General features: G+C 45.0%; 1 protein-coding gene across 3 annotated transcripts in view; it reads left to right on the top strand.

Annotated features, from left to right (window-relative positions):
- LOC122553895 (BRD4-interacting chromatin-remodeling complex-associated protein-like) overlaps nt 1–18,135 on the top strand; it is a 95,768-nt gene continuing 77,633 nt past the window's right edge. For 2 of the 3 annotated variants that reach the window (XM_087990202.1, XM_043698385.2), the window contains exons 1-2: nt 1–330; nt 1,427–1,544. The gene's annotated coding sequence lies outside the window, so the exon portion shown is untranslated. Of the gene's footprint in view, nt 331–1,279; nt 1,545–18,135 lie in introns of those variants that run through there. The other variant, XM_043698384.2, reaches the window with a different exon arrangement.

The following is an 18,135-nucleotide window of genomic DNA, read 5'->3' as shown; positions in this document are numbered from 1 at the left end:
TACCACCCCGTGAGATCTAGTGTTAAAACTTCTCCGGGACCATCCCGAGGTGTCTCAGTTGAATATACATGTCTTTGCTCTGGGCGCCCGCGTTCTCTTTTGCTACAGCGAAGCATGTCAGAAACAGAAGCTCAAGAGACCGCTTCCCCCAGTCTTTGAAATCCTTGGGAGTATTCACAGAGCTCTCCCTCCAGCGCTGCCTGTGTGGGGAGGCTGCAGTTCAGGACGTCAAGTACTCAACCTCTCCTGGCATTTTAACTCTACACACCCCACCCCAGCCCCTGAAGTGATGGCGAAGAAACCCCGTTGACAAGACAAACCACATTGGCGGTGAGTCTTTTTTTATATAAAGAGCTACAATGTTTTTGTGCGCATAATGTATCTCTCTCCCTGTTCCAGTGACGATAGTGCAACATATATTTAAAATGTTAGGACTGCCTACCGGCCCCCACCCCCCACACACAAACACAAACCATCAGCCCTGATACATAGCCAGCAGACTGCCCTCTCCTAGGGAGCAGTTGTTGGATTGTATTTTCTCCCCACCCCCGCCTCTCTGACATTTGGAGTTCATTATGGGAGCAGTGTCAGCTCTCACAAGGTGCCAGTCAGTGCTGATACTGCAGACTCTGAGCATGGGGAGAAAACAAACCAGAGTCTGACAACAAAGGCCAGTGCCTGCAGCCCTGAAGCAGTTCTTTGTGCCTTGTCACCTCCCCTCAGAGCCTGGAGTGGGAAACAGGGACGGCTCCTCTCCAGCCTTTTATTGGGAAGCGGCGATTTCGCTGAGTTTCGCACTCTTTTTTTCCCTTCTACTCAAGCTGAAGTGGTGGGCTTTCCAAGAATGTTCGCTGCCAAAAAAAGTCCCTGTGATTCCACCTGCAAGTCAACACAACAGTGGCTGCAGCTCAGCGACTTGGCTGTAGCGTTGACGGCGTCCCCGAGTACCCCATCCAGCAATGCGGCAAACTTGGCTGTCAATTCCGCAGAGTTGTACAGCTCGAGCAATTTGTAAATAAAGCAAAACATTGTCGTTCTCCCCCGCCCCCCCGCTTTCATTCCGTCCATGGGGAGATGTGTACCAGTATTGCTCACTGCTGGCGCAGAGACAAGCGAAAAGATGGGCCCTGGAACGCTTGTTGCAAACGATCTGAAAGCAGGACAACGCTTTGGTTGTAAATAAAGCGGAGCCCATATTTGCAAACAAAATGGTGCAATGAAACACTGCCAATGTTACTATTTATGTCAAAAAAAACGAGACCACACCCTATTTTTTTATTACATCCACAGTGCTGAAACTCGGAATGTATTTATTAATGATTATGAATTAGGAATGATTATATCTGGGGGTGGGCAAAATGTAATTGCCCCTTTTACAAAAATGACTCTCTCTCTCTCTCTGTGCTCCTCGAATGAACATAACAAGATGTCTCCAGGCCACGGTATTCTCAGGGGCTTCTCTTGTACGAGATCGACACGGATTCGGTAGCCCGGACTGCTTTCTTTTTGTGTTGGCCTCGAGAGGCTGGCTTTGGCTGAGCATGGTACGTGCATAGTGGTCGGAGTTTTTCTGGTGTGTGTGTGTGTTTTCTCTCTCCCTCTTGGCCTCTGGATCAGGTCAGACTTTCCCAGTCTGGTCTCTCTTTGGCTGCTTCATGGATGAGGAGGAATTGGAAATCGACGGCCGCCAGATTCGTCTTAAATCTTACCGCATCGCTGTTCTCTGTCTGATTGGGTGGAAGTTTTACAACTACTTAGATTTACACAGTGAAACCCCTCTCGTTTGTTTTATGTTTTTTTTCAATTTAACTTTTTTTCTAGTCAACGTGTTCAGAGAAGTTATTACATACCCCTGGAGCAGGTGGGATTTAAACGCGGACCTCTCTGTCCAGGGATAGGGACACTACCTCCGAAGGTCTATTCCATGCAAAGGATCATATGTCTAGGACAACTAATATACAGTAGACCCCGTAACCGCGGGGGATACGATCCAAGACCTACCGCGCGGAAACCCGAAACCACAGATAGGAGCGAAATTTACCTTCCCGACAGGTCCCTGGTTCTGCAATGTTATCAGGAATATGTTCGGGCTGCGGTAAACCGCGGATAACTGAACCCGCAAACAATTCTGCGAATACAGCGGTCGGCCTTTACAGTGTTATTACAAAACAAAACACACTCTGCACAAAGTCAGATGCACATCTGCATCATGGATCTGGGATCTACGGTGTCTTTGTCGTTGTTCCATATTGTACTGTGCAATCACACTTGATTCACTATCTTTGCGAGCTTCCTTCTCTATAAAACTGTATGCTTAATGATCCTGAAACTCCTGACTATGGATTTCAGGAGTTTTATGGGCTGCAATGAGAAATTGAGTCAAAGCTGCCAGTGTTTCGTTTGTGGAGTTCAGTGCCATCTGCCACATGCAGTGATGCCCTGACCTTCTGACATCTCAGCTCATCCACCATTGGGCAGTCCTGGGGATCAGTGGTTGTGACCCCAGAGTGAGGTGTAGGGGTTTGGGGGTGAGCCTGTTTGAACTTAATCATTTTATCGGAGCTCCACATGCAGCAGCCAATGATCCCTCAGAGCTCAGATCTGACCCTCACTTTGGGAAACTCTGCAAGTCTTTGTAATTCTTTTGTGACTCTCCCTTCTCTGTCTCCTTCTGTAAGATGCTCCTAAAAACTCCTCCTGTAATTTAAGCAGGCACATGGTTAATTCTAGTTCACGTTCTTGGAATGTGACTCAGTATCACATTGTTATCAGATTTGCTAGCTCTTCAAGGTGCATTATCACACGAAAAGGGTAAGGTAGTAAGATGACACTGTGGATGACAACAGTCAAACATTTCTGAATGAAATCTAAAGTTAATTTCAATACTGAGATTTTATACCTCACAGATTCAACCACTGGCCCTCACTACCCCAGTGAGTGCAGTGACTGGCGTCAAGTAGAACATCTTGGCTTTCAGTCCTTACTCAGTCTTTTGCTCCAGCCAATGTTTTTTGTCACTGCCAGTTTAGGGAACAAGCCTGCTCCTGACCTCACCTGATGTGCTGACCCAGGGTGAACCCATGTTTCCAACACATGGAAAGATGTGGCTGGCTGACAGTAGCAACTCTTTGAATCGAATACCCCACTCCAACGGCTTGAGCACATAGTCAAGTCCAAGAATGCAGAGGGTTAATGAAGGGATGCGTCACTAGTCAGACTTGGAACTGAGGCAGTTAGGTTGTTTCCCCTAGTGTCCTCGTGAATATCTATCCAAACAACCAAAATCTCTGGATGGGGGAAGAGAAAATAAGTGATCTGAATATTTAGCTCAAAAGCAGAAATTGTTGAAAAGGTTTTCCCAGCAATTTCTGTTTTTGTTTCTGATCTCCAGCACTGGAAATTATTTGTTTTTTTTTAAATATTTAGCTCAGTTTGTGGGAAGCTTGCTCTGCACAGGTTGGGTAACCTGTTTCTCATATCACACTTGGGCTGAACGGTCTGCTTCCATGTTGTATGACTCTATGACATTCTTTGGCCTCCAGAGAAATCTCTTGCCTTAATAATGGGGTGAGGTGACTGTACTTCATGGCATGACTTTTGACTTTATTAATCTAGCAGTCCAGAGATAGGATAAACGAAACCTTTTAAGTTGGAGGATCAATTTATTAATTGATAAAAGTAATAATTATCTCAATTTAGAAAACTATATTACATGCTGATTGAGTTTGCAATTAAAATAAAATACTTCTTTTGTTAACTTTCTCCTCCCTCCCGATCCATCTGCAAGACATTCGACTCTTTTGCCGGTAACTGGTTTTTGTGGTTGCTATTGGTCCAAAGACAACCTTAGGAACATTTTAGAAAAATAGGAACAGGAATACACTGTTCAGCCCATCAAGTCTGAACTTCGATTCTAGATCAAGGCTGATCATTCACCTTATTGCCACTTTCCCCTGCAATCTCCATGCTTCTTGATATCATTAATAAGTAGAAATATACCGATTCTGTCTAGAACCTCCTCAATGACTGAACCTCCACTGCCCTCTGGGGAGAGAATTCCAAATATCCACCAACCTCTGAGTGGAAAAATTCCTTCTCAGTCTAAACCCTTAACCTCAGACTATGTCTCCTGGTTTTAGACACCCTCGGTGAGCGGAAAACATCCTTTCAGCCTCTGCCCTGTCGTACCTTATTAGAGTTTTGTAAGTTTCAAAGAGATCACTTCTTATTCTTCAAACTCTAGAGAATTCATGTCCAGTTTCTCCAATCTCTCTCCCCAGTGGATGTTCATGGAATCATAGAGATCTACATCACAGATAAGGATCCATTACATCCACATCAGTAAAAAACAGTCTCCTGACTTTTCTAATCACATTTTCCATCACTTGGCTCATAACCTTGTATGCATTGGCATTGCAAGTGCACATTACAATACTTTGTAATTGTTATGAGGGTTTCTGTCTCTACCATCTTAACAGGCAGTGAGTTCCAGATTCTCACCACACTCCAGGTGAAAAAGTCTTTCTTCACATCCCATCCAAACCTTCTTCCCCTTACCTTAAATCAATGTCATTGGTCATTGATCCCTCCATTAAAGGGAAAGTTTTTTCCTGTCTCCCCTATTCTTTGCATCTGTGTCCCTCATAATTTTATACATCTCAATGTCCTCTGCTCTAAGGAAAAGAACATCAGTATGTCCAATCTCTCTTTCATAACTGAAACTCTCCAGCCTAAGCAATATTCTGGTAAATCTCCTCTGCACTCTCCCCAGAGCTATCACATCCCTCCTATAATGTGATTCCAGAAATGTACACAATACTCTAGCTATGGCCCCAACATTTCATAGAGTCCTGCCATCCCAGGGATCAGTCTGGTGAATGTCTGTTGTATGTTGGTACATAAAGCTTTCCTTAGACAAGGGGACCAGATCTGAGTACAGTACTCTTGGTACAGTTTCACTGTGTAACGGAACCTGAGCTGATTCGGATCTAATGTGCATACATGCACACTTCCACAAGGGATCAGGAGCATGAAGTCTGACCACCCTTTCCTTAAATTAGGGGCTGCAATCAAGGGACATCCTTGATGAATTGAATAAAGAATTGCAGTTGGTGAAGGGAAATTAAACATTTTCTTTGCTTCTAAACTCCTAGCTGAATGTCAGATGAAATCAACCCGATAGGACTACTTTTATTTTTTGGCATTTAGGAAAGACTCTAGATTTGTTCTGTGTATTGCCTGATTGCCCATAATCCTTTATGGAAATTCACTGATATATTGTTTTTTTAAAGACAGATGCTATTATGGTAGAAGGTGACAAATACTTTGTACATATAATAAAATTGTGATGAATGGAGTATGTATGTTATGAACTCACTGTAACGAGGTCAGCCAGGTGGACCTCATAGAATATGAATTCCCTGATTGGGCTGTTAATCTAGTCCAATCAAGGACCCCTGGTTGAAGATATAAATGTAAGTGTCAGAGGTTCTATTCACTCTGAGAGCTGGCTCTGAGGAAGCTGGACCAATGTCAAGTACAATGCATTTGTAAATAAAGGGTCACTTGGTGATGGGATTCCAGCCTCTGTGAAGTTATTTCAGTGGCAGCAAGAGTGGGGAAAATATGCTCCTAAAGAAATTCACTCACAGTGGTTGTCTTTCAGTTAGGGTAAGCTTTTCTGGCATCATGCCATTATTTAGGCAACTTGACTTGTTTGATCCTGCCATGGAAAAATATAATCATTTTTCTGGGCAACTGACTTTGGGGCAGATAAAAAGCAACAAGTAATTCTGACAACTTGCGGGCTCGCAGCTATTTCAGGTATTAGAAGCCTGACATTTCCTGAGGTGCCAGATACTAAAACCTTTCAAGAGTTGACAAATTTAATTAAAGAATATTATGACCCCAAGTCTCATCTAATTCTAAGATGCTATTGGTATTACTTAGCTATTTGAGAACCAGGGAAATCTGTGTCGGGATTTTTGACAAGGTTAAGACAACTGGCAGAGGTGTGTGGTTATGATTTAACCCTTAATGAGATGTCGAGAGATCATTTGGTATGTGGATTTAATGGTGTAATTATGCAAAAGCCTACTAGCTGAAGAACAACTGGACTTCAAACAGGCACTACAACTGGCTTTCTCATTAGAAAATGTGGCAAGTTGAGCATATGACTTACAAGGCAAATGACACTCTCGCCAGGCCAACTATGCTTGGGAGATGCCACATGAGTGAAGGCAATTACATAGCCTCACTCAGGGCATAACCTGAACAGAGGGATTCTAGGTCAGCCATAGCAAAACCCCACAACAATGCCAAACTTCAATAAATGGTGAATATTTTCTTCAGGATCTAGGCCAGCAAGCCATTGGAGTTACTGCCGGTGCGCGGACTCAAGACAGCAAAAGAGTCCTGCAAGGCCTGAATTGGTTAAGAGAGAGCTCGTAGGCTGGTATTCAGGAGAGTGCACACTCTGGAAAATGCATCTACATCGGCTTTAAACAATTAAATTGCTTAGCAACAACCAAATCAGAATCAATCAAAATAAGTGTCTGGTTAAGTGGTCATCTGGTTCTAATGGCAGTTGATACGAACACGGCTGTTTCAGTGAATGCAGTACCAGTCCTAAACAAAATTCCCTCTGGTCTCCAATCTTTAAGTTTGTCTAAGACCTCGGCTGGATTGAGAATCTATACTGGGAAGTATTTCCAAATTAAAGGTACAACTTTGATACCGGTCATGTAAGAGAAGCAGCTGGTTCAGTTACCACTGATTGATGTAGTAAAAGGCTTGGGCCCAAGTCTGATGGCGTGAAATTGGTTGAGAAAGATTCATCTTGATTGGCTCAACATTTTTCAATTAGAAAATGGCTACCGAAGTGAAGTCCTAGTTAAGTACCTGTGAAGATCTAGGGACTGTCAAAGGAGCCAGGGCCACCTTGCATGTTGACTAGGAAACAATTCCATGATTCTGCAAGGTACGCCCAGTGCCATTTGCCTTGCGTGCAAAAGTAGAGGCAGAAATCAGGAGGCTGGAAAGCAAAGGAATCATCAAACCAGTCCAGTGCAGGAGTGGGCAGTACAAGTGGTACCGATTGTGAAACCCAGCAGGGAGAGTTGCCTCTGTGGGGATTTTAAACAAATGGTAAACACTTCTCGCAGCTGGATAAATACCTGATCCCTCGCATAAAGGACCTATACACAAATTTGGCAGGGGAGCTGTCCTCACAAAGCTGGACATGAGCCATGTGTATTTGTAATTGCATTTAGATAAGGATTCCTATACGTATACTACAATTATTACCCCATAAGATTTGTGCCATATAGGAGACTGTCATCTGGAGCTTCATTAGCCGGTGCCTTTTTTTTAAGCGGACAATGGAGAACATTTTATAAGGTCTAGCCCAGATCACTTTTTATCCAAATGGTATATGAGCAACAGGGAAAACCAGTAAAGAACATTTAGAAAACTTGGACATAGTGTTTAAACATTTCTCTAAAGTGGGCATTATCTTACAAGGTGAAAAATGTGTGTTCCAGCCACCTCAAGAGACCTACTTGGTCTAAAGAATTGACAAGATCAGGCAACACTGATTGGAAGATAAAATGAGGGTGATTAAAGGTCCCCCCCTGCTGACACATCTGAACTGGAGCTTAAATCTTTCCTTGGCTTGTTAATTATTATGGAAAGTTTGTACATAACCTGGTCTCCTTACATCTGCTATTGAAAAAGGGTCAGCCTTTGAAATGGTCTCGTAGCCAAGACGTAGCCTTTAGGGAAGTGAAGAAGCAGCAATCACCATCTAAGGCGTTGGCACAATATGATCCCAAACGAGTTCTGATGTTGACATGTCATGTCTCTCTGTACAGTATCAGGATAGTGTTGGCTCACAGACGGTCCAATGGAGAGGAATTCCCAATAATGTACACTTCTTGGCCTTTGGCTGATGCAGAGTGCAAATATATCCAGATAGAGTCGGAAAGGTTGCCAGTTATCTTTGGTGTGAGAAGGTTCCACCAATACCTTTACGGACATAAATTTGTAATAGTAACAGACCACAAACCTCTGCTGGGACTACTCAAAGACAGCAAGGCCGTGCCCTCCCTTAGCTTCAGGTTGAATTCAGCAGTGGGCTGTCATTTCTAAGTGTGTACAGTTTTCTGTTGGAATACCAGGAGGTCAAGCAGCAAATGCAGATGTGTTGAGCCACCATGCAGATTCACCACCAGGAATGATGCCACTGAAAGAGTCGGTTAAGGTTTTAAACTTTCTCGACATCCTTCCAGTCAGACTGTGGACGTAAAAAGATCTGGTCCAAGCAAAACTAAAAGAGCTGGTGATGGATGAAACAAAAGGATCATCACGACCAGAATTGAAACTTTTTGGCATTGTATTAAGGGGAGCAAAAGTGATTGTTCCAAGAAAAGATCTCCGCCAGATGCTGGCTGAATTCGAGCAGAGCATGCAGGGATTTCCAAAATGAAGATGCTTGCGAGAAGTAATGTCTGGCGACCAGGATTGGATGTAGACATAGCCCCTTTGGTGGGGCAGTGCCCAGAGTGCCAATAAGGATAAACATTACTGTCAACAGTTTCCTCATATTTGTGGAAGTGGCCAGGTAAACCCTTCATTCAGTTACATTTCGATTATGTTGGCCCTTTCATGGACTCAACGTTCCTGGTCATTGTGGATACCCATTCTAAGTGGTTGGATGTGCATAAAGTTTCTTCTTCAAATGCTGGGATGATTAAAAAAGCTGTGAGCATCTTTTGCAACATATGGGCTCCGGGAAATGTTGGTCACAGACAATGGGCCATCACTTACTTTTGGGAATTTGATTATTTCCTATAGTCAATTGATGGGTGACGCAGTGGCTCAGTGGTTAGCACTGCTGCCTCACAGCGCCAGGGACCTGGGTTCGATTCCCGCTCCGGGCGACTGTCTGTGTGGAGTTTGCACATTCTCTCCGTGTCTGCGTGGGTTTCCTCCAGGTGCTCCGGTTTCCTCAACAATCCAAAGATGTGCACGTCAGGTGAATTAGCCATGCTAGATTGCCCGTAGTGTTGGGTGCATTTTTCAGGGATGAATATAGGATAGGGGAATGGTCTGGGTGGGTTACTGTTCGGAGGGTCGGTGTGGACTTGTTGGGCTGAAGGTCCTGTTTCCATACTGTAGGGAATCTAATCAAATGGCATTCAGTATATAAGAACAGCTCCATACCATCCATCATCTTCGTCTGGTGGAAAAAGCGATCCAGACTTTGAAGATCGGCTTAAAGAATCAGCCTACAGCTTCACTGGACACCAAACTACTTTGGTTCCCATTTGATTATTGGGCCACCCCTCATGCAACTACAGAGATAGCACCAGCAGAGTTGCTCATGTTGAATAGACTTTGCACGAGATTAAATCTGATTTTCCTGAACAAGGGGGTCAGGGTGAAATGGTATCAGGAATACAAATGTCGGACATAACACTATTCTAAGTGAGAAAGGCAGTTTAATTCAGGGGACAAAGTTTTGCCTCAAAACCATGGAAATGGCCTTGCATGGGATAGAGGTATGGTTGACATGAGGTCAGGTCCCATGGCATACAAAGTTCAGATAGTTGAGGCGGTCCTGAACAAGCACGAAAGCTGCAACTCACAAACAGGGAGGAGCAAAACATATCCAGTCCCTCAGAACAGCTGGAAAGGTTTTTGGAACTCATTGATTGTCCTTCTCCATCTGGCATTGAAGAAACATTGGAGTCTAGGTGGACGTGGTAGATGTCACAGCCTTGACACCTTTACCGCCTGAAGAAGGGGAAGAATTTCTTCCAACTCGCTCCAGGTACAAGAGATGGATTATGGTCTGGTACATACCACCTGTCTCTGGGGCTGTGTTGGAGGAACCGGACCCAGTGCGAAAACACTCCAGGAGAGGCTACAGACTTAGAAGGGGAGGGATGTAGTGATTGTAATGAAGTTAGCCAGCTGGACCTCAGAGAATATGAGTTCCCTGATTGGGCTATTAATCTAGTCCAATCAGGGAGCTCTGGCTGACAGATATAAACAGGAATGTTCTGAGAGCTGGCTCTGAGGGCGCTGGATCAGTGTTAAGTGTAAAATGAAGGGTGACTTGGTAACAGAATACTGGTCACCAGGCTCTAAAGACTGAAAGTGGCCAACTACTCAGCATCTAGCAAATCCAAAATTGACCGTACAAATGACTGATAGAATCACCAATAGGGAGACGGAAGGCTGCCTCTAGGGTATTCACTCTGGAAGGACAATGGAGCAGACTCAGGAATACACGAATGAACCAATATCAGCAGCTGCTTTGAGTAAACAGAGACGGAAAGTATCAGGGACTGCGAACAGCAAGGTTACTGTTAACCTCTCCCTGTCTCCCCGACCATCTGAGTCAGTGTCTCATGAAAAAGCAACTTGGCAACTATTCACTGAGAACTGAAGATTTAAATTCTTCGACAAAACTGTGCGTTTGATGTTGCATTTTATTTTTTTTTCACAGTTAGCAATAGAATTCTGCCTTCTATCACTCATGAAAACCTTGGAATTTGGCTCCATCACTTTGATTTCATTGCTTACAACATCACATTTTATTCATTTCAAAGGATGTGGACATCACGGGCCAAGCCAGTATTTACCGTCCATCCCTAAAAAAGAAAAATAAACCGGAATGACCCAGCTGATCCTTTGGTCCCTCCTCCTGGTTTTGTCGCTGACATCCAGAGAACGTTGGTCGACTTCTTCTGGGACAAGAAGATGCACTGGGTCGCTGCGCAGGTTCTGAGTCTCCCTATTGAGGAGGGCGGTCAGTCGCTGGTGTGCATCCGCACCCAGGTCGAGACGTTCCGCCTTCAGACCTTGAAGCGATACCCTTACATTAGGCCTCCTCCTAGGTGCCAGGTGCATAACCTCAACTACAACATGCCGCTCCTGTTTGTTGACCATGACGGTTTGGAGGTCGCCCTCAGGACGCTGCCTGTCTTTTACCAGGACCTGATCACTGTCTGAATATGTTCGAATCGCGTCGCGCCTACCCTCCGGCTGGAGTAGCGGCTGTCATCAGGGAGCCGTTGCTCAGGAATCCGCACCTCCATACTCGCGGGTTCGAGTGGCTGTCGGAGGGGAGGGCTATGATGGTGAGGGCGACCAGGGTCCGGGACGTGCTGGGTGGCGGGGGCCTGGGCTGGACGCTGCTGCAGGACATAGCAGGCAGGGCAGTGGTAGACGTCCGGTACGTGGCCACCGCCATCCGATGCCTTAAAACGGCGGTGCTCGGACCCGACGTAGTGCACCAGTTGGAGGATGTTCAGGTGTGCGGTGGAATCCTGTCCGTGCTCACCCTCGCCCGGATGGAATTTCACATTGGCCCCAAGGTCCCGTAATTCCCCCGGGAACCTGTGCCCCACAACCTGAGCCGCCTCCGGAATTTTAGTTTTGTCCCTTTTAAGGACGTAAAAAAGCGGGCCCCATATCGACTGCTGCTGCACACCATCTACCTCTTCTCCCTCATCCACCACCCGGACATGCCTTGGCGTGCCCATTTGCCACTGGGCAGTGGAGATCCTCCCCCTTTCTCTCGGGGGATCTGGGCTGGAGGGTGCTGCATGCAGTGGTCCCCTGCAACCGCAACCAATTGCAGTGGTTCACGGATTTCCAGCCCAGCTGCTTGTTCTGTGACACTGTGGAGTCCGTGGACCATGTACATATTGGGTGTGGGCGTTTGCACTCTCTTGATTTTCTTAAAAACCTCCTTCTCTGCTTTTGATTGCACTTCAGTCCCACGCTCCTGATCTTCGGGCACCTGGTGTGGAAGGGGGAAGGCAGGTCTGAAGACCTCCTCGTGGGTCTGCTCCTGGGCCTGGCCAAACTGACCATAAATAGGTCCTGGCAGCGGGCCGTGGAGGGGGTCGTTAGGGCCGACTGCCTGCCCCTCTTCCAAGGTTACGTTAGAGCCCGGATGTCTTTGGAGAAGGAGCACGTGGTGTCCACCAACACCCTGGAGTTGTTCAGGGAGAGTTGGGCGCCGCAGGGAGTGGAGTGTATTATTTCCCCCTCCAACTCTATTTTGATTTAACCCCTGCCCTCCCCTTCACTGTTTGATCACACAGCATTGCCCTTTGATGTGAAGGACACTGCTTGTCACTGGCCACTCGGGTGTTTCTTTGCTTCCTGGTGGTGGAAACTGAATAAAGATTCGTGCACCTTGTGTCTCTCACTGTGTCTCACACCTGCGCACACACAACAATAAGCACTACACCAGTTAGGCGGTAGTGTGGGGGTAATAGAAAAAATGAAAAAAAAACAAATACAAAATAAACAGGAATGTCAGAGGTTCTGCTAACTTTGAGAGCTGGCTCTGAGGAAGCTGGACTCGTGGCAGGTACTATGCATGTGTAAACAAAAGAAGACTTAGTAACGGAATACTGGCCTCTGTGAAGTTATTTCACTAATGTCTACCATAATGCAACATAAAATGTATTATTCTGCTACTAATTGTGAAATAAACAGCGGGCAGGTAATTTCAAGTTTAATTACTGTTTGTTCAGGGGAATTTAGCGGTTTGGAATTTTCTTTTGAGAATCATTGGGCATTATTTTAGAATTTGTAATTGTGATAGATGTACATTTTTAATACATGATTAGTTGATCCCCGTGGTATTAAGTTGGATGATTGATTTTTGAAGATTTTATGGATATTTTAATCAACCTATTCAGGTCTGTTGGTCCATAATGTGTCTCTGAAACTCATTGTTAAGTAAGTACAGGGTGATGTCAATTTAAGTTTAATTGGTGACTTGTCGAGGACATTGCAGATCTAACTATGCAAGTTATAGAATCACAGAAACCTCAAGGTACAGATAGAGGCCATTAGACACATCGTGTCTGCACCAACCCTCCAAGACCCACACTCCTTCCTTATCTCTGTAACCCATTTTTACAATTGATAATCCACCTAACATGCACATGGAGAGGGAAAGGAGCAGTTACCAAGGGAAGATACTTAATTGGAGAAAAGGAACTTATGACGCTATCAGACAGAAGTTGAGAAGTACAGACTGGGAGCAATTGTTTCACAGAAAGGGGACAGCAGACATGTGGAGACTATTTAAGGAGCAGTTGTTGCGAGTGTTGCACAAATTTGTTCCTCTGAGACAGGTTAAAAAGGGGCAATTTTAAGAAGCCTGGGATGATGAGAACAGAGGAGCTTCTCGTCAAAAGGAAGAAGGCAGCTTACGTAAGGTGGAGGAAGCAAGGGTCTAGCACAGCTTTGGAGGATTATAGGCTTGCTGGAAAGGAGCTCAGAAATGGACTGAGGAGAACCAGGAAGGGGCACAAAAAGTCTTGGTGGAAAGGATTAGGGAGAACCCAATAGTATTTTACTCACAGAGTCATAGAGATGTACAGCATGGAAACAAACCCTTCAGTCCAACCCGTCCATGCCGACCAGATATCCCAGCCCAATCTAGTCCCACCTGCCAGCACCCGGCCCATATCCCTCCAAACCCTTCCTATTCATATACCCATCCAAATGCCTCTTAAATGTTGCAATTGTACTGGCCTCCACCACTTCCTCTGGCAGCTCACTCCATACATGTACCACCCTCTGTGTGAAAACGTTGCCTATTTTATATCTTTCCCCTCTCACCCTAAACTTATGCCTCATATGTAAGGAATAAGAGAATGATCAGGGAGGAGGTAGGGCCAGTCAGGGATAGCATAGGGAACTTGTGCGTGGAGTCTGCGCAGATAGGGGAAGCCCTAAATGAATTTTTTGGTTCCATTTTCACTAAGGAAAAGGACCTTGTTGTGAATGAGAACTTTGAGGAGCTGGGAAACAGGCTTGAAAAGATCAAGATTGATTAAGTTGATGTGCTGGAAATTTTAACAAACATTAAGATTGATAAGTCCCCAAGGCCAGACCAGATTTATCCTAGGTTGCTCCGGGAAGCAAGAAAGGAGGTTGCTAAGCTGCTGGGGATGATCTTTCCTTCCTCACTGTCCATGGGAGTAGTATCGGAGGATTGAAGGGAGGCAAATGTTGTTCCTCTTTTCAAAAAGGGGAATAGGGAAATCCTTGGCAATTACAGACCACTCAGTCTTACGTCTGTGGTCAGCAAGGTTTTGGAAAGGATTCTGGAGGATAGGATTTATGACTATTTGGAACAGCATAGCGTGCTTAAAGGCAGTCAGCATGGCTTTGTGAGGGACAGGTCATGCCTCAGAAATTTTATTGAGTTCTTTGAGGAGGTGATGAGACATGTTGACAAAGGTCGAGCAGGGGATGTGGTGTATATGGACTTCAGCGAGGCATTTGATAAAGTTCCCCATGGTAGGCTCATTCATAAAGTCAGGAGGTATGGGATACAGGGAGATTTGGCTATCTGAATTCAGATTTGGTTGGCTGACAGAAGGCAGAGAGTGGTTGTAGATGGAATGTATTCTGTCTGGAGGTCAATGTTGAGTGGTGTCCCGCAGGGCTCTGTTCTTGGGCCTCTGCTCTTTGTAGTTTTTATAAATGACTTGGATGAGAAGGTTGAGGGGTGTGTTAGTAAATTTGCCAATGACTCAAAGGTTGGAGGTACCGTTGATAGTATTGCAGGCTGCAGTGCAACATAGACAGGATGCAGAGTTGGGCTGAGAAATGGCAGATGGAGTTCAATCTGCGTAAATGCAAAGTGATGCATATTGGAAGATCAAACTTGAATGCTGAATATAGGATTAAAGATGTGATTCTTGGCAATGTGGACAAACAGTGGGATCTTGGTGTTCAAGTGCATAGATCTCGCCAAGTGGATAGGGTTGTTAAGAAAGCATATGGTGTTTTGGCTTTCATTAACAGTGGGATCAAGTTTAAGAGCCACGAGGTTTTGCTGCAGCTCTACAAAACCCTGGTGAGGCCACACTTGGAATATTGTGTCCAGTTCTGGTCGCCCTATTATAGGAAAGATACGGAGACTTTGGAGTGGGTGCAAGGAAGGTTTACCAGGATGCTGCTTGGATTGGAAGGCTTGACTTATGAAGAAAGGTTAACTGAGCTCTGACTTTTCTCTCTGGAGAGAAGGAGGAAGAGAGGTGACCTGATCGAGGTATACAAGGTAATGCGAGGCATGGATAGAGTCGATAGCCAGAGACCTTCCCCCAGGACAGGATTGACTGGCACGAGGGGTCATAGTTTTAAGGTGTTTGGAGGAAGGTATAGAGGAGACGCAGAGGTAGGTGGTTTAGACAGAGGGTTGTGAATGCATGGAATGCATTGCCAGCAGTGGTGATGGAAGCAGTCATTAGGGCAACTGCTGGACATGCACATGGACAGCAGTGAATTGAGGGGTGCATAGGTGAGGTTATTTTATTTTAGATTAGGAATACTCCTCAGCATAATGTTGTGGGCCAGTTCTGTGCTGTACTTTTCTATTTTCTGTGCTCTATGTTCTAAATTTTTTCTGCACTCTTTCCAATTCAATAACATCCTTCCAAAAGCAAGATGACCAAAAATCTGAACACAGTACTTCAAGTGCGGCCTCATCAACGTACAACTGCAATATAACTTCCCAACTTCTATAGTTAGTGCCCTGACTGATGAAGGCCAGTGAGCCAAAAGCCTTCTTCACTGCCCTGTCTACCTATGACTCCACTTTCAGAGAACCGTGCACCTTAACTTAAAGTTCCTGTGTTCCACTACACTCCTTAAGGCCCTATCATTTACTATGAAACTCCTACCTTGATTTGACTGCATAATGCAACACCTCGCACTTAACCCATTTTAAACTAGCTTTCAGACTTTGAAAAGCCAGAGGTCCCTTTGCCTGCAAACAAACTACTCCTTACAATCCTTGCAAGCTCCTGCCTAATTCCATCAAAACTGACCTTGCCCCAATTTAGAACATCTTTGGCCCAAGGGAGAAGACCAGAGCATCCGATTGAAACCCACAAAGACACAGGGAGAACGATCAATTGCAGGTTACCAGTTTGAATTATCTGTGATAAGTATGAGTGTGTATGTTACATACAGAGGAACCTTGATTATCTGGCATTTGATCGTCTGAATTTCTGATGATCTGAACAAGTTGCAAGGTCCCGATGCTTGTCTAAACAGTATTATCCAGCATTCATTTAACCAAACAAAATACTCCCCGCCTGTGTCCTTCGGATAATCGAAGTTCCTCTGTACTAATATAGTGTGACAGTTTAATAGAATACTTTTTTAGATTAGTAGAGGTTTTGTAAACCAAGTATAATACAAAAGTGTGACCTTTTCAGTAAATACTTGTATAAACTAAGCTTGTATTATTTTAGACTGAGGATTTCCAAATGGGAGACAGTTCTTCAAGTGGGGTCACAAGCTCAGAGACAGAAGTGGCTGCTATGGAGTTCCAATAAAGTTGTGCAGCCTGCTGTCACTCGTCCTGCCAAGCCTGCTCTCACTGAGCCGGGGGTGGGGGGTCACAACAACTTTCAAACCTGAGTATGGGTGAAAGTGGAAAAAGGTTTGGGAGGCATTGTTTTCAACAGACAAGAATGAAAGACCTTCATTTTATGTGAAGCCTTTTACAACCTCAGGATATCCCAAAGCACTGCAGAGAGAATGAAGTGCATTTAAGTTGCTTTAATGTTGTATTGCAGGAAACACAACAAGTCTCCCCTATGAGGAGCAAGGGATGCTGTTCAATGAGATAAATATCAGTCAATTACATAAAACATAGAACATTACAGCACAGTACAGGCCCTTCAGCCCTCGATGCTGTGCTGACCTGTGAAATTAATCTAACTTACACTATTATCCATCTGTATGTTCAATGCCCATTTAAATGCCCTTAACATTGGCGAGTCTACTACTCCATTAGATTAGATTAGATTAGATTACTTACAGTGTGGAAACAGGCCCTTCGGCCCAACAAGTCCACACCACCCCGCCGAAGCGCAACCCACCCATACCCCTACATTTACCCCTCACCTAACACTACGGGCAATTTAGCATGGCCAATTCACCTGACCTGCACATCTTTGGACTGTGGGAGGAAACCGGTGCACCCGGAGGAAACCCACACAGACACGGGGAGAACGTGCAAACTCCACACAGTCAGTCGCCTGAAGCGGGAATTGAACCCGGGTCTCTGGCGCTGTGAGGCAGCAGTGCTAACCACTGTGCCACTGTGCCGCCCACTGTTGCAGAAAGGCTGTTCCTCGCCCCCTACTACTCTCTGAGTGAAGAAATTACCCCGACATCTGTCCTAAACCTACCACCCCTCAATTTAAAGCTATGTCCCCTTTTGTTAGCCTTCACCATCTGAGGAAAAAGGCTCTCACTGTCCACCCTATCTAACCCTCTTGTACATTATCTTGTACATCTCGATTAAGTCACCTCTCAACTTTCTTCTCTCCAACGAAAACAGCCTCAGTTCCCTCAGCCTTTCCTCGTAAGACCTTCCATCCATAACAGACAACATCCAAGTAAATCTACTCTGAACCCTTTCCAATGTTTCCACATCCTTCCTATAATGCAGTGACCAGAACTTTACTCAATACCCCAGGAGCGGCCTTACCAGTGTCTCATACAGCTGAAGCATGACCTTGTGGCTCTGAAACTCAATCCCCCTACCAATGAACGCTAACACACGATATGCTTTCTTAACAACCCTATCAAACTGGGTGGCAACTTACAGGGATTTATGTACCTGGACACTGAGATCTCTCTGGTCATCTACACTGCCAAGAATTTTACCATTAACCAAATACTCTGCATTCCTGTTATTTCTTCCGAAGTGAACTACCTCACACTTTTCTGCATTAAACTCTATTTGCCACTTCTCAGCCCAGCTCTGCATCTTATCTACGTCCCTCTGTAACCCACAACATCCTTCAGCACTCTGCACAACTCTGCCTACCTTAGTGTCATCCGCAAATTTACAACCCGATCTTCTATGCCCACATCCAGATCATTTATAAAAATGACAAACAGCAGTGGCCCCAAAACAGATCCTTGCGGTACACCACTAGTAACTGAACTCCAGGATGAACATTCCCCATTAATCACCACCCTCTGTCTTCTTTCAGTGAGCCAATGTCTGATCCAAACCACTAAATCACCTTCAATCCCGAAACTCCGTATTTTGTGAAATAGCCTACC

This window comes from Chiloscyllium plagiosum, unplaced genomic scaffold, assembly GCF_037043375.1.
Source record: "Chiloscyllium plagiosum isolate Xiang-an unplaced genomic scaffold, Cpla_swu_hap1 HiC_scaffold_8, whole genome shotgun sequence".
In the NCBI taxonomy this organism is placed as follows: domain Eukaryota; kingdom Metazoa; phylum Chordata; class Chondrichthyes; order Orectolobiformes; family Hemiscylliidae; genus Chiloscyllium; species Chiloscyllium plagiosum.
The sequence above is the reverse complement of the archived record's forward strand: the minus strand, read 5'-3'. Positions and strand labels throughout refer to the sequence as shown.